The sequence below is a fragment of the Hypanus sabinus genome, chromosome 21 (genome assembly GCF_030144855.1).
Source record: "Hypanus sabinus isolate sHypSab1 chromosome 21, sHypSab1.hap1, whole genome shotgun sequence".
Classification (NCBI taxonomy): domain Eukaryota; kingdom Metazoa; phylum Chordata; class Chondrichthyes; order Myliobatiformes; family Dasyatidae; genus Hypanus; species Hypanus sabinus.
This window is the reverse complement of record NC_082726.1, coordinates 20,346,975-20,367,813: the sequence shown is the minus strand read 5'-3', so window position 1 is coordinate 20,367,813 and position 20,839 is coordinate 20,346,975. Positions and strand designations below refer to the sequence as shown.

Sequence of the window (20,839 nt, the reverse complement as noted above, 5' to 3'; positions counted from 1 at the left end):
TTTTTGATATTATTTCTATGGTATTGAACATTGATTTACAACCTCATCCTATTACTGCAATTTTTGGTTTACCAATGATGGACTCACTCCATTTATCCTCTTCTGCTTGTCGAATGATTGCATTTCTTACATTAATGGCTAGAAGATCTATTTTGTTGAATTGGAAAGAAATTAATCCTCCTACCATATTTCATTGGTTTTCTCAAATTATGTTATGACTAAATATAGAAAAAATTAGAAGTGTTGTATTTGATACTTCTATTAAATTTGAAAAGATATGGAGACCATTTATTCAATATTTTTATATGATGTAATATGACCCTGTTCCTATTTGTTTTTCCAGTTTTGATTTTATATATGTTGAGAGGATCAGAGTTGACGACACTGATGATTTTGTAGTTTTGTTAGATATTATAAACAGCCTTTTTTTCTTTTTTCATTTTTTTCCTTATTAGTTATTAGATTAGTTTTTTTGCATAACTTTTTTTCTTTTTCTTTTTTCTGTGTTTTTTTTGTATATATTACAATATACCTAGGTTTGCCTTGTTTATTTGTTGTATCATCCATGATTTGGGAATACTCATTTATACTGTAACTATTGCTTATGTATTCTTTCGTGTTCAGTTGAAATGTGTATGTTTGTAATCCCATTATCTATGTATCAATTTTATTTTGTTGATATTAATAATAATAATAATAAAAAGATTGAAAAAGCAAGAAAGAGAAGGTCTTGGTGAGCAGGATTAAGGAAAACCCCAAGACATTCTACAAGTATGTGAAGAGCAAGAGCATGAGCCATGAAAGTCTCTGGGACCAGATGGGATGTACCCCAGGCTCCTGTGGGAAGCGAGGGGGGAGATTGCTGAGTCTCTGGCAATGATCTTTGCATCATCAATAGGGACAGGAGAAGTATTGGAGGGTTGCAAATGTTGTTCCCTTATTCAAGAAAGGGAGCAGAGATAACCCAGGAAATTATAGACCAGTGAGTCTGACTTCAGTGCTGAGCAAGTTGTTGGAGAAGATCCTGAGAGGCAGGATTTATGAGCATTTGGAGAGACATAATCTGATTAGGGATAGTCAGCACAGCTTTGTCAAGGGCAGTCGTGCCTTACGAGCCTGATTAAATTCTTTGAGGATGTAACAAAACACGTTGATGAAGGTAGAGCTGTGGATGCAGTGTATATCGATTTCAGTAAGGCACTTGATAAGGGTCCCCATGCAAGGCTCATTCAGTAAGTATAAGGACGCATGGGATCCAAGGAAACTTTGCTTTATGGATCCAGATTGGTTTGCCCACAGAAGGCAAAAGGTGGTTGTAGATGGTTTGTATTCTACCCGGAGGTCGGTGACCAGTAATGTTCTGCAGGGATCTGTTCTGGAACGACTCCTCTTTGTGATTTTTATAAATGACCTGGCTGAAGAAGTAGAAGGGTGGGCTAGTAAGCTTGCTGATGACACAAAGGTTGGGGGTGTTACGGATAGTCTGGAGAATTGTCAGAAGTTACAACGGGACATCAATAGGATGCAGAACTGGGCTGAGAAGTGGCAGAAGGACTTCAACCCAGATAAGTGTGAAGTGATTCATTTTAGTAGGTCTAATTTGAAGACAGAATATAAGTGGTAAGACTCTTGGCAGTGTGGAGGATCTAAGAGATCTTGGAGTCCATGTTGATAGGACATTCAAAGCTCCTGTGCACAGGTTGACAGTGTTGTTAAGAAGGTGCATGGTGTGTTGGTATTCATCAACCGTGGGATTGAGTTCAAGAGCCAAGTGGTAATGTTACAGCTATATAAGACCCTGGTCAGAGCCCACTTGGAATGCTGTGTTCAGTTCTGGTCACCTCGCTACAGGAAGAATGTGGATACTATAGAGAGAGTGCAGAGAAGATTTACAAGGATGTTCCCTGGATTGGAGGGTGCACCTTATGAGAATAGGTTGAGTGAACTTGGCCTTTTCTCCTTGGAGCAACAGAGAATGAGAGGTGACCTGATAGAGGTGTATAAGATGATAAGAGGCATTGATTGTGTGGATAGCCAGAGGCATTTTCCCAGGGCTGAACCGGATAACACGAGGGGGCATAGTTTTAAGGTGCTTGGAAACAGGTACTGAGGGGATGTCAGGGATAAGCTTTTCCACACAGAGAGTGGTAGGTGCATGGAATGCACTGTCATCGGCAGTGGTGGAAGCCAATACAATAGGGTCTTTTAAGAGGCTCTTAGCTTAGAGCTTCATAAAATAGAGGGCTATGTGTTAGGGAAATTCTAGGCAGTTTCTAGAGTAGGTTACATGTTGACACAACATTGTGGGCCGAAGGGCCTGTAATGTGCTGTAGATTTCTATGTTTTATGAAGCAGTCTCTTTATTGGACAAAATTTTTTAACAAAATAAACTTTGTTCAAAAATAAAATTATGTACAATAAACCATTCAATGACTCTCAATCCTTTACAGGCGTTTCCACTATATTCTATACATTTCCACACTTTTAGCCACCCATGTGGCACTGATTTTTCATCTTTACACACCATTGTTGAGGGATAAACTCCCCACCACCCAACCCCTCCCACACCCACGGGAGTGGTCCTTCCCACACTGGGCCCTTGTGGTGGCTGCACCAAGTTTCAGTGCATCCCTCAGCACTTACTCCTGCAGCCGAGAATGTGCCAGTCCGCAGCATTCTCCCACGGACATCTCCATGTGCTGGTAGACCATCAAGTTTCAGGCCGACTAAAGAGCGTCTTTCACCGAGCTGATGATCTGCCAGCAGCACCGGATGTTGGTCTCGGTGTGCGTCCCCAGGAACAGCCCGTAGATCAGAGAGTCCTCTGTTACGCAGCTGCTGGGGATGAACCTCGACACTAGTCCTTCCATCCTCCTCCACACCTTCTCCGTGAACCCACAGTGTGCAAAGAAGTTGGTCACTGCAGTCCTCTCGTGAGCAGAGGGGTGTGGAGACGTCGTTCCGGGAATACAGGAGGGATCGGACTGGGAGGGCCCCTCTCACCGCCAGCCAGGTGAGGTTTTGGTGCCTGTTGGTGAGGTCTGGTGATGAGGCATTTTGTAAGATGAACTGGAAGGTCTGCTCAGGGAACCACCCCACTGTGTCCATCACGTCCTCCTCCTGCAGTGCCTGCAGGACCTTACGTGCTGACCGCTGCCTGATGGCCCTGTGGTCAAAGGCGTTGACCTGGAAGAGAAGGCATTATATTGAGAACCCTTTCAAAGGAGTAGGTCTGCCTGACCCAACACTACTGACATTTTATATGCCAAAAGTCAAAGGACAATCCCATATTTACAATGCTTCCTTTGAACTACACATCACCCTCACACCTCCCTCTTCACATCCACATGCCAGACACCCAAATACCGGATTTAATCAGCATTGTCTGGTCTTCCAATTTACGGTGGTTGACGGTCTTAGGAACCCATTGCTTAGAGATCCATTTTAGATTTAATTCACAGTACAAATTAGCATCTGAATGCTGTTACTGAACGTCAGTTGCTGAAATTATTTGCTGTATGTGTTAACCCCCAAAAATCCTGTCAGTCCCTCCTGGACAAAAATAAATTTGTACCAGGAAAGCCACCTTAAAGGGGGTCAACTCAAATAGGGCACCAAAAAATACTCTGCCTCAGAACTCCTTCCAATTACTTTATGTGCATCTATATCTACCCTATCATGTACCTACAAAACACTAAGCAGAGAGATTGTCCCAGAAATCTACACAACAGTCTTTAAAATGCCTGTTCATATGCCTGTTGCCTCATTCCCTGTTGGCCAATTGCAGTTTTGATCACATTCTTTACCTCGCCCTCTCGTTCTCTGGTAGCTGAAACTTTCTCTTTCCAGGGGCACCAGCAAGGTAAATGTATCAGGCTCACAGGCCCTCTCATCAATGCACAGGAGGGGTTGGGGTGGTCTCTATTTGAATGACTGTAAGGACCTCTCCCTGGTGGTACCTCCTTCCGAACTGTCCAGTCGATCACTGGCCCAACTGCTGAAAGGGCCCAGCTCATTTGTATTCACTCCTCATTCAGGCTGGGGGTGAATGCCCTCAGATGCAATGTGCAATTTCTTCTCTTTCTCAGTCTGCCATGCCATCGAAGTTGTGGAACCCGATGTCTCTGCCGTAACTTAAATCCCTTCTCATCTATTTTCCTCAATATCTTTTCTATCCTATGTGATACAAATAATCATTTGGCTTCAGCAACCAGCCTTCATTACAAAGTACCATCACCATTACACTTCAGTATGCTATTCACGGGTTTCTGTCACACTCTCAGTGTCTTCTGCCTTCGTATTTGCTGTGGGTCTATTTCCATCAACTGTGGTCAGGACTGGTGTGGCCAGCCAGTGGAATATTTTTAGTCATAGAGTACTGAATCTGCAGAATGTGGCAGACAGTGGTAGGGGTCAAGTTCATGGTTAGGCTTAAAGCGGAAGTTGATCGTTTCCTGATTGGTCAGGGCATCAAAGGATATGGCGAGGAAGCAGGTGTATGGGGTTGAGTGGGACCCAGGATCAGCCATGATAGAATGTCAGAGCAGACTTGATGGGCTGAATGGCCTAATTCTGCTCTTTTGGTCCTCTGGGGCTTCCTAACAAGATAAAAGCTCATGGTGATACAGGGAAGTACCAGTATGGATAGAAGATTAGCTGACAGGCAGGAGAAAAAGATAGGCTGTTGGTGACTAGCACTGCTCCACTGGAGCTGGTGTTGGGATTGATCTTTTTCACATTATATGTCAATGATTTGTGTGGTGGAATTGATAGTTTGCTGGCTGAGTTTGCTTATGATAGAAAGATAGGTGGAGGGCAGGTAGTGTTGAGGAAGCAGGACTTAGACTGGGAGAATAGGCAAAGAAGTGGCAGATGGAATAAATGAAGTGGCAGATGGAAAGTGAATGGTCATACACTTTTGAGAAGGAATAAATGTGTAGACTGTTTTCTAAATGGGGAGAAAATTCAAAAATCATTGGGGCAAAGGAACTTGGGAGACCTTGTGTAGGATTCCCTAAAGGATGACTTGCAGGTTGAGTGGCTGGTAAGGAAGGCAAATGCAATGTTAGCATTCCTTTCAGGTGGACTAGGACACAGGAGTAAGGTTGTGACGCTGAGGCTTTATAAGGCATTGGTCGGACAGCACTTGGAGCATTATGAGCTGACATTGGAAAGGGTCATGAGAACGATTCTGTGAATTAAAGCGTTAATGTATGAGGAGCTTTTAATGTCTCTGTACTCACTGGGAGGGGAACTGATTGAAAATATTGTGGGTGAGTCTAGGACCACAGGCCACAGGCTCAGAAATAGAGTGATGCTCATTTAGAACACAGCTGAGGAGGAATTTCTTTACCCAGGGTGCGATGAATCAATGGAATTCATTGCCATGGATGGCTGTGGAGGCCAAGTCATTGTGTATATTTAAATTCGGAGGTTGATATTTTCTTGATGAGTAAGGTGTCAAAGGTTACAGAGAGAAAGCAGAAGAATGGGGTTGAGAGGGATAATAAATCAGCCCTGATGGAATGACGGATCAGACTTGATGGGCCGAATGGCCTAATACTGCTCCTGTGTCTAATGATCTTACGGTCTTAGCACATTATCATTTCCTCACGTGCAGCTAAGAGTAGGAATTAAATTTTAGTTTTGCCAGTAACACCCAGATTCCCAGAATTAACATACACAAGAGAAAAGTCATGTTCAAATGTCGCTTAAGGAGAGAGAGGGAGATTAGTTTTACTTGTCACATTTACTTCAAAACATGTAGTGAAATGACTCATTTCCATCAACAACCAATGCAGTCTGAGATTTGCTGGGGGCTTCCCGTAAATGTCACTGTAACGTTCTCTTTCGCGTGTAACGAACGCCGAATTTAACGTCGAGATAAACCACAGTTAATAAGAACCAGATCGCAGTAAGATTAACCATCTACTGTTCACTCTTCACATTAACATATGGTGAAAACTGTTGATAAAACAATACAAGATTGATACAGTATTTGTTCCTTCCTTAATATCACATTTCAATTGTAAATACTTGCAAAGGTGACTATAACCACATTACACTAAGGTGCAGTATACAGGCAGAGTTTACCTGCTCCATTGACTACTTTAAATACACTTCCATGCAAACTATCCGCGACTCTTTAACTAACGAAAGCATAAACATTATCTACCGTCGTTACTTCTAACAGGATCGGCATTAACATCTTAGTTCAATATATCGATTATCTATTAACTTACAGCGTTGCTCTCACTGTGATTTCTCATGCCTGCAAAACAACTTCTGCTCAGGTCTGCCTCGTGGTAAGCCCCCACCCTCGCGCTAATTTCAAACCGGTATTTTCCCACAAGACGCGGCGAAACCGCATGTGACGTCATCACATGCCGATATATTTTACATGCAATGAATATACTTTAAACACTTCTAATTCTAACTAGAAAATACTATCGAATGAATTACTAAGCAAAAATATTATAAACTAAATAACTGTCGTAAAGACAGCACAGTCACCATGCCTCTGGCACCCACAACATACAAACACAAACTATTCACATCTTTGGAGTCTGGGAGGCAAGCAGAGGAAACCTGCCCTGTCAAGGAATGTAAAATCTCCTTACAAACAGCAGCTGGAATTCAGCTCCAGTCGTATAGCTGGAGTTGTAAAGCGTTATGCAAACCACTCTGCCACACTGCCATCATTCGCTTGCCATTCAGTTTGATAATAATCTACTTTTATTGTGACCGCTAAAAACTAGCCTCACCTCCATGGACCCTGTCTACATTTTGCACAGCCTTAGGAAAACAGCCATCATTGTCAAAGGTCCCTCCCACCCCAGTCACCTCCCCATCGGGCAAGAGAACACCTACCACCAGCCCAAGGACATCTTTTATCCCTCTGTTAAAAGACTCTTGAACAGGTCTTTTATTCTGTAAAAAAAAACTCTTCATCTGTCAGTCTTCCTCATCATGGCCTTACAACCAAAGCTAGCTTCCAGACTCATTCCAAGTTTAACTTATAAGCAGTAATCAGTTTTTAAGTTACAAAGATGTCTACCAAAAAAAAAAATCAGTACCCATGAATACTCACAATGGATTTTACATAAAGCTATCAGTTAACTGATTGGACATATGAAGTCCTAGGTTTTAGAACCAGGCATAGGGACTTTTAAACTACAGATATGATACAGATACAAGACTTAGTATTCAGGTACCATGTCTCTCCACATTTGTAATTCCTGCTCTCTTTTTTGTCATTTCCACTATTTGGGAAATTTTCAGTGTGCTCTCAAAAGGCAGACTCGCCTCTAATGGAAACTGTCTCTGAATTCAGACATCACTGATTCTATGTCTGTCCTATCATGTGACAGATATGTGTTGTCTTAACCACTGTCTTGTGTTAACTTCCTAAATTCAGCCATTTTTTATTAGGATTTTCTTAACCATCAATTAAACTTGTATAAATAACTTACTCATTAACATTATCTTAACTTAGATAATTAACAAATTTATATAATAAACCAAAACCAGTAACTTAATCCTGCTGAAGGGTCTCAGCCCGAACCGTTGCCTGTTCACTCTTTTCCATAGATGCTGCCTGGCCTGCTAAGTCCAGCGTTTTGTGTGTTAGCCTTGGATTTCCAGTATCTGCAGATTTTCTCACGTTTGTGAACTTAAAACTTTTGCACGGTTTGGCTTGACTTTGGGTGAAACTGTTTATTTAACAATTCCTTAATATTTATATTGAGAAGCTTCTCTGAAGTTTCAGGGATGATGTGAGCAGGGGGTGGGGGGAGGGTAGCTGGAAGAGTAAAGTGCTCTCCTAGCATCTTACTTCACCCCCTGTCGCCCGTTTCCCACCTTCCCCCTCACCTTGTCTCACCTGCCAGCTCTTCCCCCTCCCCACACCGACTTACTCAGGCTTTGGCTCCCTTCCTTACCAGATCCGATTAAGGATCCTGGCCCAAAATACTAACTGTTCATCTCCCTCCATAGACGCTGCCTGACCTGCTGAGCGTCTCCAGCATTTTGTATGTGTTACTGTTTTAAACCTTACTTCATGACAGTCCACATTGATTAAATTTACCTAAACACATCTGGCCTGGAGCCTTAACCTGAGCGCAGCTCATTTTCACAATGGGGGGGATAGTAGGCACCCAGCTCATCTCTGCGAAGGTCCCAGCATTTTTTTTCCGGCTTGAAATTTACTTTTCGCTCCTTCTGATGCCAGCATCATGCCCGGCAGGCAGCAGGCTGCAATATGTCCGCGTGCTTCACCGTCCCTTTGGAGGCTTCAGTATCAGTCTCCCAGCATTAAATCCCCAGATTCCAAACGTGCACAGAGACAGACCCCACTGCACTTTCCATCCACTGGCATCTTCTCAGAAGGGATGACCCCTTAAGATACACTGCTCCCTCTAAGCTGTGCGGTCACACGGTTACTGAAATGCTCCCACGCACATCGCCTTTGTTGCTGTACAGCTGGACTTTTCTTCTATTATGATGTTAACATAAAGTGCCGTGCAGTTTTCAGGCTGTGTAATTGATCCACAAACCTGTAAAAAAAAAATTAGAAGGAATATTGGTGGCGATAAACTGACAACAAATAAGCTTATTGTAAGGAGGTCAACTGACTGAGCTCATCTTCCCTTTTTAAAACATTTTTTGCTCAGCATAACAAAACTTTCAATTTCCAGACACATTTACATTTCTTCCCCTCACAGATATCAGAACACTTCCATCAAAATAGTGTATAGACATCACCGCAACATCCTACACAAAAGCCCTTATCAGTATAGCAGTATAGCAGGTTTACATCTACATACTGCAGAAAAGGTTGCCACATTTTATGAAAACTATTTGTTTTTGAGTTTACCCTACATGTCAAAAAGTCCAAAGGAATGTATTTCATGATTAATTTACGCCAACCAAAAAGTCCAGGGGCCTTATCAGATATCCAACAAAGTAAAATGTTCTTCCTCACACAAAAGGTCAGGATGTTGAAAAGTTTTTTCTGATGTGCATTAATAATACGACTGCTGGGTAAGCCCAAGAGAAAAGACACTGGGTCCACTTCAAGCTCCATCTTCAGAATCTTTTCCATTTCACCCAAAATATCACTCCAGTGTGCCTGAAGTTTGGGACAAGTCCAAAACAGTGGATGGAAGTTCCAATATTTACTTTACATTTAGAACACATTGGAGAAACCCGTCTTAAAATTCGAGAGACAATCTGGAGTCAGATGGGCTCTAAGCAGAATTTTGAGTTGCAATGCTTTAGTTCTATTACAAACTGAAATCTTCTTTGCATTATCACAGATGTCTTCCCATGTTTCAGCTGTAATTTCTACTCCCAGACCCTTCCCGGCCACTCAGCTTCTCCACAAGAACATTCCCTCAGGATACAGTAAAAAGTACTAATGGAGACTTCACCCTTAGAACAAAACACCCTCTTTTCTAGGTCAGAACTATAGAAATCAGTTAACAATGATGTTTTTTTTTCTGTATATAATCTCTTATCTGAATCATCTTCCCTTTAAGATGTCCTGACTAAAACTGTCCTATATTAGTAATCTTTAGCTATCTAACTAAAGTAACTGAAGTAATTGTCCATGAATACTTTGGACTTCTTGTGAATAGATATGTGAAAAATACAGCCAAATCATAATATTGTCCATCCAGAAGGATGTACGTCATTACAGCTCTGGCTGGTGCTGCTGTACCAACATGTCAGCTAAATTTCACAACTATTTGTAAGTACTTCTAGGTAAACTACAGGAGAGTTTAATAATTAATCAGCAAAGCGTGTTACATAGCTTATGCTTTTGTGATTCCACCTATGAGCCTGAACAAATGATATTGTCCTGCTGCCGTGGGAGATCGCAGTAAGTTTTCTTGTACTGCAACTGGGAGGATGCATGAATGATAATCTGTTGTTGGATTACCATATGTTCTGAGAAACACTGTAAACTGATGTTTATCTTTTATAACTGCTGTTATCTGCTGTGATTATAACATTTAATGTCTTCTAATAGCCTTTGAGTCACCAAATCAGCTAAATATTCATTTTTCTGTTTGCTGAGAATCTGTCTCACTTTGCCATTTAAGCTCAGAGGCAGCATTTCTGTCTCTTCCAATGTGAGACGCACTTTACACATTGAGCTTTATGGAGAGGGTGCAAGTTCACCGGATTAGAGTGGTGCAGTTAATGAGCATTTCCTGAGGTTTTGTCCAGATTGTCACTCTGGTTCGGTGGTGTTCAAGGTTTCCTGGTTTCCAGTGAGAAGCTCGGATTCCAAAGTCAGGTTAATGCTTTCAAAACTCAGTTTAGAGCTTTTGCCATGGATCACAGTCCTAACCGGCCCTGTTACTGGAGCTTTGTGTAGGTAATTTCTGGAATAGTGGGCTTGCACACTGGACCTTACCCTTTGGAGATTGAGAGAGCATCTCATCAAAAGGTATGACATTCTTCAGGGGCTTGGAGGGGTAGGTGCGGATTTAGTGTTTCTCTGGCTGGTGTGGCTACAACCAGGAATCAATGCCCAAAAAAAGGGGATGCCCAGATGAGGAAATATTTCTTCCATCAGCCTTCGGAACTCTTTGTCCAAAGGGGCTATGGAAAATCAGTCACGGCACAGATTGATAGACTTCTATACATAAGGGGTTAGTGCAGGGAAACTGTACTGAGGTCAAAGATCAGCTACAATCTCAATAAATTACTTAAGGGGCCAAACGCCTGACTCCTGCTGCCATTTATTGAGTTTTTATGGGTTCTGACCTCATGGGGTCACTTTGCGTCGTTTCATAAAGGAAGTAGAATGAAACAGCTTTTATCAATGGGAAGGTCATTAACCAAAAGGTGTAGTTGACAACAATTGAGAAAAGAACCCGAGACAAAATGTAAAGTATTATCTTTGTGAAGGGTTAATTAGAATCTGGCCAGCTGGTGGCATAGTGGCATCAGCACCAAACTTTGGAGCAGAGGCTCCCGAGTCCAAACACCTGGAGAGGGATGGGCTCCACCAGGTTTCAGATGCCCAAGACGAGCAATCACCGAAAAGATCGGTGCAAAAAGCTTGTCATGATGACGCCCCAACGACTCCACCAGGAGTTAAGGGCACACACACAATTAGAGTCTGGACGGAGATTCATTGGCAAAAGAATTGGATGTATACTTGTTATCATGAATGTGAGGGAAGTGTACAGGAGTTGGGATTCATCAGAACTTTCAGAGAGTCAGGATCAGCACAATATGAGGAACAGCTAAGGGAATCATCGAATCTATAAATTGGACTCTGTCCAGTATTTAGGCGATCACTCCTCACTCCATCCAAAAAAAGAGGGGGAGCTTGCTATTCCTTCAGGAGTAAATCGCAGCTTTCCTGTATACTCAACAAAGAGGTATGGGTCTTTTTATGGGGTACCTTTTACTGCCTGACTCCCATCTCTCATCCTCTACATCTAGTCATTCAGCTGCCTGCCCTTGACTCTGGATGTGGGGAGTGGGGGTTGCTGCTGGAGTTCCCTGCCCCCAAGGGAACAGAGCCGCTGGCTTGGGCATTTCAGGGTGCATTTAAGATCCAACCACGTTGGTGGTGTCGTGTGCCGTATGAGCCAGACCAGGTGAGCACTGTAACTCTCCTCCCTCCATGGACATTAGTGAGCCAGGTGGGTTTTAATGACACCCGGTCTGTATTGCAAGTTCAAGTTCAAATTTATTGTTGTCATAGACAGGGTGTAACTGGTCAGGAAATTTGAAAGGGATGAGAGAGAGAGAGAGTGGGTTGAGTTTGACATCCATTTCAAGGACAATGCTGCCTTATCAGATCCATGGGAAACTGAGATTTATTCCTGAAGGAACAACAATTCGTTAATTAGGTGTTGGGGGAAAGGAGAGAATAAACTCACTGGGAACAAAGAGACCACTATCAAAATGCACATTCAACCCCAGCTTTTCTGGAATTCACTTTGGCTCTTGGAACTTGAACTTTTCAGACTCTGAAATGCCATTAGATCATTACAACAAGATCACATGGTTTTCTTAGGGGTGGGCGTTAACAGTTTTGTTAGACACTCTAAAAATAGACTGATCCCTGAGATGAGTAGTTTTCCCAGAGAGATGATGAATAGACTGGGCTTTTATGGAGGTGATGCAACCCATGGGAGGCCACTGACATTATAAAAGTGGCTGTGATAGTGAGGATAATAACTGTCAAGCTCAAGTCATTGTCATTTTTATTGTCATTTCGACCATAACTGCTGGTACAGTACTGGACTGTTCTGTCTGGCCAGAACGAGGCTACATTCTCAGAAGTCAATCATTTCACTCCGGGTGAGGAAGAATTTCACAGGTGAGTGTTGTTAAACTGAGAAGCTGATTAACTCAAACTAAATTAACTCCCAGCAGAGGTCAACGGAACTTTAGACATTAAGGGCTTTGACTGAGTGGACTGTATGGGATCTGAGAGAAAAGATTGCCCGTAACGCTGTAGAGCAGAGCAGGCTGATGGGCTAAGTGGTCTCCTCCTCTTTTCTCTATAATTCTTCTATGCAAAGTCTGGTTGCATGTAATAGTCAGGCAGCGAACTAAAATGAAAATAGTTAACATACTTGTATTCTGTCAGTGTGCAGACTGTGGCAAGATTATAATGAATAATATAACCTCCCAGTCTGATGATTGGAACAAACCGTACAAGCCACATCATCCTTACGTGGCTGAGAAGACTGGACCTCTTCCAGTGGTGTAGTGAACTTGAAGTAATTAAGTGACACTCCAGCACAGCTTTGCATCTGCTGACATCAGCTACCTAATTTTGCACTAATGCTATCCTAACCTACTCTGTTCTTCCCACGTTCTCAACAACTACTGTATCTCCATTTTCCCCACTCACCTTACACATTCAGGGCAATTAATCTACCAACCAGCATGTCTTTGGGATGTGAGAGGAAACCTGTGGGGTCACATGGAGAACATGCAAACTCCACGCAGACAGGACCACTATATTTCAGTACATGTGACAATACCTGGGGTCAGGATCGAACCCAGCTGGAGCTGCGCTGGCATGCCATCCAGCAGCTGGTGGCAGACAGTGAGGACTTCAGCCTCTTTAACTCCTTCGTAAGACTTGGCTCACTGATGCTGCTGGAGAAAAGAGCAGGAATAATCCCATGCCATTACTCCGTTCCCAAATCTGCTCCAACCCTCTCCAGTATCTGTAATCTCTCCGCATAAGTCACACCCAGTGCCCAGGTACCAGTCTAATAAATCAGGGCCAACATACTCTCTGCATTCGGACAGGTTGTATGGATAGAAAATATTTAGAGGGATTTTGGACAATTAAGGACAGATGGAACTAGCTTCATTGGGCATGTTGGTCAGCATAGACAAGTTGGGCCGAAGGGTCTGTTTCCTTGCATTCCCTGTCTCTATGACCATGACTCTATCTCCTTTCTAAGAAATACGCAGGAGTGCTCACAGTACTTCCACATATCCATCAAATTTGTCTATCTTTCCTGTCACCCATTTACCCTGTTGAAAATTTACAGTGGTAACTTAACCTACCCATATGAATTTGGGATTGAGAAAAAAATCCACATAGTTACAAGAGTGAGTAAAATCCAGAGAGACAGAGTCAGAGATCAGGATGGAAGCCGAACCACACACTTGTGACATTTTACAGTAAATGGCAGGAGTATTGAGATAGTGTATTGATGAATCGAGGCAGTGGGGCCCAGACTGAGAGCGAGGAATAAGCCAATGTGTAGCCATTGCTGGAAAGGGCCCGGAGCCAACTATAAGCAGCAAATACAAGATGAGACAGAGTTGAGGTGACAGAGCCCGGTCCAAGAGTTAGGAACAAACCAATGTCTGACTGACTTAAGGGCAGGGCCAGACTGGAAAGATCAGGTGTGGGCCGAATCAAGGCGGCAGGGCCTGGGCCTAAGAATATACCGAAGCAGCAGGGCCCTGATCCGAGAGCAAGGAACAACCCGAGGTTTGGCCAATTTAAGCACGGGCCAGATTGAAAAGGTCAGGCGAAAGACAGGCCAGTGTTCAGCTTGCTGTGTGGTGAGGTTTACTCACCTCTGCACTGAACTGAGGCTGTGATCAGCAACTAACGGCCTCCTGGACTGGCTGCAGTGATGACTGGCTTCATGGCTTTGAACTCACTTTCATCAACTTCAGTTCTGAAAGTAACTTGCTTACTTTTTATTCTTTATATGATTTGTTTTTATCTGTACATTGGGTGTTTGATGGCCTTTTTTAATGGGTTCTCTTGGGTTTCTTTGTTTGGAGACAAATCTCAAGATTGTATGTAGTATACATACTTTGATAACAAATATACTTTCAGCTTTGAACTTTGAGAGGGATCTTGGAGTCCAAGTCCGTAGCTCGCTGGAAGTGGCCATGCAGGTGGGTAGGATGGTAAAGAAGACATAGAGGATACTTCCCTTCATCAGTTGAGAATTTGAGTATAAAAATTGGGAATTATGTTGCAACTCTGTATAAAACTTTGGTGAGACCACATTTCAAATGCTGTGTGCAATTCTGGTTGACACACTACAGGAGGGACATAGAAGCTTTGGACAGTGTGCCGAAGAGCCTCTGCAGGATGTTTCCTGGATTAGAGAGAATAAGTTACAAGGAGAGGACGGACTGACTTGGATCGTTCATTCTGGAGCGTCAGAGTCTGAGGCATTACCTGACAGAAGAAGACAAAATTGTGAAAAGGCAATAAGTAGTCGGAGTCCTTTCCTAAGGTTGCAATTGTCAAATGCTAGTGAGCACAGGTTCAAAGTGAGAGGGGGAAAGTTTAAGGGAGATTTATGAGGCCGCATCTTTACACAGAGAGTGGTGGGTGCCTAGAACCTGCTGCCAGGGGAGGTGGTGCAAGCAAATGTGGTGAACTACATATACCTGTCTGGACATGCCCCCTGCTGACTGCTCCTGTGGCTCTTCCCACAGACCCCTGTATAAAGGCGATTGGAGGCACTGCTCCTCCCTCAGTCTCCAGGATGTTGTGTGATGGTCTCTTCTGCTGACAGTACTTTCTTCCAGCTAATAAAAGCCTATCTCTCACCTCACGTCTCCGAGAGTTATTGATGCTGCATCACCAGATATGATAACCGTGCTTTACGTGGACAGATGAGCAGGCAGGGAATGGGGGGGGGGGGTTCAGAGGAATATAGACCATGTGCAGGAAGGTATACAGTTTAAGTCAGCACAGACGTCGTGATCATGAGTAGAAAGACCAGTTCCTGTGCTGTATTGTTCTCTGCTCCACTGTATGTCTCTTATTTTTCCTCAAGTGCATCGTTGCCCGATAGAAGACGCATCTGTATTTCTATGTTATATTGGCTATCCTGTTGTACATAATATTTATTACAAATTACTATAAATTGCACATTGCACATTTAGACGGAGATGTAACATAAAGATGTTTACTCCTCGTGTATATGAAGGACGAAGGTAATAAAGTCAATCTGATTGAATTCAAGTTCATCATCTACATGCATACAGATTCCGTCAGCTTCTGACACATCTTCAGCCTCCTCCGGAACTTGTTTCCCACACTTCCAAGTCATCTGCAAACCTGCAGAGCCAGGAATAAATCATTAACTCATTAACTTATGTTAACAAAACCAGCATTGCTGACACTAACCAAATATTCTCCAGTCTGGAAAACAACCATTAACTACAACCCTCTCCTTTCTGCACTTGAACTTGGTTCTCGCCAGGTTACTGCTGGTCTTTTAATTCCACAGGCCTCAGTACATTTTGGTTTGGAACTTTAGCAAAATGCTGCTTTCTCAGTGTCAATGAACATCTTCATCTCTGTTACTTTCCTGTTTTGGTGAGACGTTGGGTCATTATTAGCTCTCTGGAGAAGTTCGAGATGATCCGCTGTAACCGCTGATGAAAAGCAAATATGCCCAACCCTTTCAAAGTGCAGTCTCACTCACAATAGACCATAAGACATTTAGGAGCAGAATAGGCCATTCAGCCCATCGGGTCTGATCCGCTATTGCATCAGAGCTGATTTATTATCCCTCTCAACCCTATTTTTCTGCCTTTTCCCTGTAAACCCTTGACACATTTTCAACCAAAAACCTATCAGTCTCCACTGAGGCAATGAATTCCACAGATTTTCCATCCTCTGGTAAAAAAAAGAAATCCTCCTCACTTCTATTCTAGAGGGATGTCCTTCTATTCTGAGGCTCTGGTTCTAGACAACAACCCCCCCCCCCCCCGCCCCACACTATAGGAAACATCATCCTCATATCTACACTACCTAGGCCTTTCAATTTTCAGTAGGTGCCAATGACATCCCCACCCCCTTCCAGCCTTCATTCTTCTAAACACCAATGAGTACAATCCAATAGCCATCAAATGCTCCTCATATGTTAATCGTTTAATTCCAGGGGATCAATAGACCATAAGGTATACGAGCAGAAGTAGGCCATTAGGCCCATCAAGTCTACTTCGCCATTCAATTATGGGTTGATCCAATTCTTCCAGGCATCCCCACTCCCCTGCCTTCTCCCCATACCCTTTGATGCCCTGACTAGTCAAGAACCTGTCTATCTCTGCCTTAATGACTTGGCCTCCACAGCTGCTCGTGGCAACAAATTCCACAGATTTACCACCCTTTGACCAAAGTAATTTCTCCGCCTCAGTTCTAAAAGGATGTCCTTCAATCCTAAAGTCATGCCCTCTTGTCCTAGAATCCCCTACCATGGGAAATAACTTTGCCATATCTAATCTGTTCAGGCCTTTTAACATTCGGAATGTTTCTATGAGATCCCCCCCTCATTCTCCTGAACTCCAGGGAATACAGCCCAAGAGCTGCCAGACGTTCCTCATACAGTAACCCTTTCATTCCTGGAATCATTCTTGCGAATCTTCTCGGAACCCTCTCCAATGTCAGAATATCTTTTGTAAAATGAAGAGCCAAAAACTGCACACAATACTCCAAGTGTGGTCTCACAAGTGCCTTATAGAGCCTCAGCATCACTTCCCTGCTCTTATATTCTATACCTCTAGAAATGAATGCCAACATTGCATTCACCTTCTTCACCACTAACTCAACCTGGAGGATATCTTGCTCAAGGACTCCCAAGTTCCTTTGCATCTCTGCATTTTGAATTCTCTCCCCATCCAAATAATAGTCTTCCCACTTATTTCTTCCACCAAAGTACATGACCATACACCTTCCAACATTGTACTTCATTTGCCCATTCCCCTAAACCATCTAAGCCTCTCTGCAGGCTCTCTGTTTCCTTAACACTACCCACTCTTCCACCTATCTTTGTATCATCGGCAAACTTAGCCACAAATCCATTAATCCCATGGTCCAAATCATTGACATACATCATAAAAATCAGTGGTCTCAACACTGACCCCTGTGGAACTCCACTGGTAACTGGCAGCCAGCCAGAATAGGATCCCGTTATTCCCACTCTCTGTTTTCTGCCGACCAGCCAATACTCCACCCACACCAGTAACTTCCCTATAATTCCATGGGCTCTTATCTTGCTAAGCAGCCTCATGTGTGGCTCCTTGTCAAAGGCCTTCTGAAAATCCAAGTACACCATGTCTACAGCATCTCCTTTGTCTACCCAGCTTGTAATTTCTTCAAAGATTTGCAGTGGGTTAGTCAGTGAGAGCAGACCCTCTTCCCCTCCACCTCCTCGGAAAAGGATACCTCACATCCCATAAGCCAAGTGACCTCAGGCAGTTCCCCTTAATACTACTCTCTGTAGAGTCACACAGCACAAAAACAGGCTCTTCAGCCCTTTGTGCCCATGCTAACCATCATGTACCTATCCACACTAATCCCATTTGCCGGCATTTAGCCCATCATCTTCAATGCTTTGGCGATAGAAGTGATCATCCAGATGCTTATAAAAGGTTGGGAGAATCTCTGCCTTCATCACCTTCTCAAGCAGTGAGTTCCAGTTTGCTACCCCCGGTGAAAATATATTCTTCCTCGGGTCTTCTCTAAACCTTTCACTCCTCGTCTCAAACTCTGCCCTCTGGTCTTAGACACCTCTGGCATGGAGTGAAGTTTTTTTTCCCCTGTCTAGCCATCCATGCCCCTCGCAAAATTTCTATATCTCCATCAAGTCCCATTCTGGGGCCATTTCACTCCAAGGAAAATTAACTTGGCTTAGCCAGTCTCTTCTTGTAACTGTAACATTTCTTCCCAGGCAATATCCTGATGAATCTCTCTACACCAGTGGTCCCCATCCTAGGGTCCACAGGCCCCTTGCTTAATGATATTGGCCCATGGGTTTTCCTTCGTTCCTCCAGTCTGCTCCCACATCCAAAGAAAGACATGGAGATTTGTAGATTAATCGACCGCTGTAATTTTCTCCCTTGTGTTTAGGTGAGTGGTTGAGTCTGGGGGAGATGATGAGAATAAAAATGGGATTGACATAAGATTTGGAGTTAATGGGCGTTTGATGGTCAGCATGGGCTCAGTGAGCCAAAGGGCTTATTTCTGTGCTGGATCCCTCCAAAAAGAGGCAGCCCTTCCAACAATGAGAAATTGACATAGGTGAATAAAGTGGACACAACTTTGAACATCCCCAGTTGTAGTGCATGTCAAAAGTTGTTCTACTGGACCTCGTCTGACCCCAGGGACCTTCTCCCTGGTCCATACCAGAAAAGCTGGTGGAACTAATCTGTAAGCTTCTGCACTCCAGCTGTAGAACTGTGGGCTAGTTGCATGCTCAGGTCTCTGGGGTGAGAAAATCAATTCTTCCACCAACCAAGACCACAGAAGATGCTGAGCCAATTGAACTCTAATTAAACAATAAGCAATGTCAATCTAATCACTACTGCGTTAGTGAGATTATCATAGACCACACAATGACACATATCAGGATTGCTTCTATACCCTAATGATATTTGTATATCAAACAACATTAGCACCAAGTCAAAGCCCGCTTGAATTGGAAGTGCCTGGAAAATGTTCATCAAATAAACAAATGTATTCATTTATTGTTTGACAGGATATTTAGTGTTGTTTTAAAGGGCCAGGAAAAGGGTTGAGAGGTTTTTTTGATCAAGTTAATTATTGGCTAGGATGGCTTCCACTGTTGTGAGAAGTTCAAAGTGGAGGGTTTGAAATCTGGTCCTCAACTCTCCCAGAACCAGAATCAGAATTGGATTTAATATCACCAGCATATGTCATGAAGTCTGCTCTCTTCACAGCAGCAGTACAATGCAATACATAATACTAGAAAAGAAAAGCTGTACTGTAATATATATATACATACATAAATTAGTTAAATTAAATAAATAGTGCAAAACAAACAAACATTGCAGTATTGTTCACGGGTTCAATGTTCATTCAGAGATCAGATGGCGGAGGAGAAGAAGCTGATCCTGAATTGCTGAGTGTGTGTCACTAGGCTTCTGTACCTCCTTCCTGTTGATAGAAATGAGAAGAGGGCACATTCTAGGTGACAGGGTCCTTAATGATGGATACCTCCTTTTTGAGGTAATGGTCTTTGAAGATGTCCTGAATGCTGGGGAAACTGGTGCCCATGTTGAAGCTGACTGAGTTCAGAACTTACTAAAGCTTCTTTCAATTCTGCGCAGTAGCCACACACCCCACACCTCCCCCCTCCTTACCAGATGGTGATGCAGCCAGTTAAAATGCTCTCCACAGAATATCTGTAGAGATTTTTGGTGACATACCAAATCTCATCAAACTCCTAGTGAAATATAGCCACTGCCGTGCTTTCTTTGCTACTGCATCGATATGTTGGGCCCAGGATAGATCCCAGGGACGTTGTCACCTAGTAACTTGAAATTGCTCACCCTTTCCATTTCAGATTCCTCGATGAGGACTGCTACGTCTTCCCTCATCTTACTCTTTGTAAAGTCCATAATCAACTCTTTGGTCTTACTGGCATTGAGTGCAAGGTTGTTGCTATGACACCACTCAACCAGCCGATATATCTCACTCCTATACGCCCTCTCATCATCATCTAAAATTCTGCCAACAATAGTTGTGTCGTCAGTAAATCTATAGATGCCATGCGGTGATGATGGTAGAGATGATGGTTATGAGGCATAGCTGGGACAACATGGTCTTCACATTGCAACACAGAGCTAGAAGGCCTTTGAAGTGAACAAAACACATCTAGGTCCCTATCTTATCCTTAGATTAAGCGGTGCCATGAGCGTAGAGAGAGTCGAGCAGTGGGCTAAGTGCTCATCCCTGAGGTGCACCAGGGTTGATTGTCAGTGAGGTGGAGATACTATTCCTGATCTGCACAGACTGTGGCCTTCCAATGAGGAAGTCAACAATACAGTTTCAAAGGGAGATACAGAGGCCCAGGTTGTGGAGCCTTTTAATTAGAACTGAGAGTATGATTGTGTTGAATGTTGAGCTGTAGTCAATACTTATCCCAAGATAAGTATTAATATTATCCAGGTGATCTGAGGCCACGTGAAGCCATTGAGATCACATCCGTTGTAGACCTATTGTGTGATAGGCACATTGCAGTGGGTCCATATCCTTGTTGAGAGAGAGAGAGAGAGAGAGAGAGGAGTAACCTCCCAAAGCACTTCATCACAGTAGATGTGAGTGCTACGGACAATAGTTGTTAAGGCAGCTCACCCTGCTCTTCTCGGGCACTGGTATGATGGCCATTGGGCCCTGAAAGGAAAGTATGAAATTCTTGGGTATTTTCTGCTGAGCCTCCCCAACTCCCATCACCTACCTCAATCTCCCTCCTCCCAGCCCAAATCACATCACCTTGCCCGAAATATTCAGTCATATCTGAATAACGGGGGGTGGGGGAGAAAAGTAAAGTTTATGAAA

The 20,839-nt window shown here is 43.3% G+C and overlaps 1 protein-coding gene across 3 annotated transcripts in view; it reads left to right on the top strand.

The window, feature by feature from the left end:
• Positions 1 to 9,839: 9,839 nt before the first annotated feature.
• The window catches only part of slc28a1 (solute carrier family 28 member 1), a 90,976-nt gene continuing 79,976 nt past the window's right edge, over positions 9,840 to 20,839 (top strand). The window contains exon 1 of one of the 3 annotated variants that reach the window (XM_059946137.1): positions 9,840 to 9,883. The gene's annotated coding sequence lies outside the window, so the exon portion shown is untranslated. Of the gene's footprint in view, positions 9,884 to 11,555; positions 11,622 to 12,098; positions 12,350 to 20,839 lie in introns of those variants that run through there. The other 2 variants (XM_059946142.1, XM_059946139.1) reach the window with 2 other exon arrangements.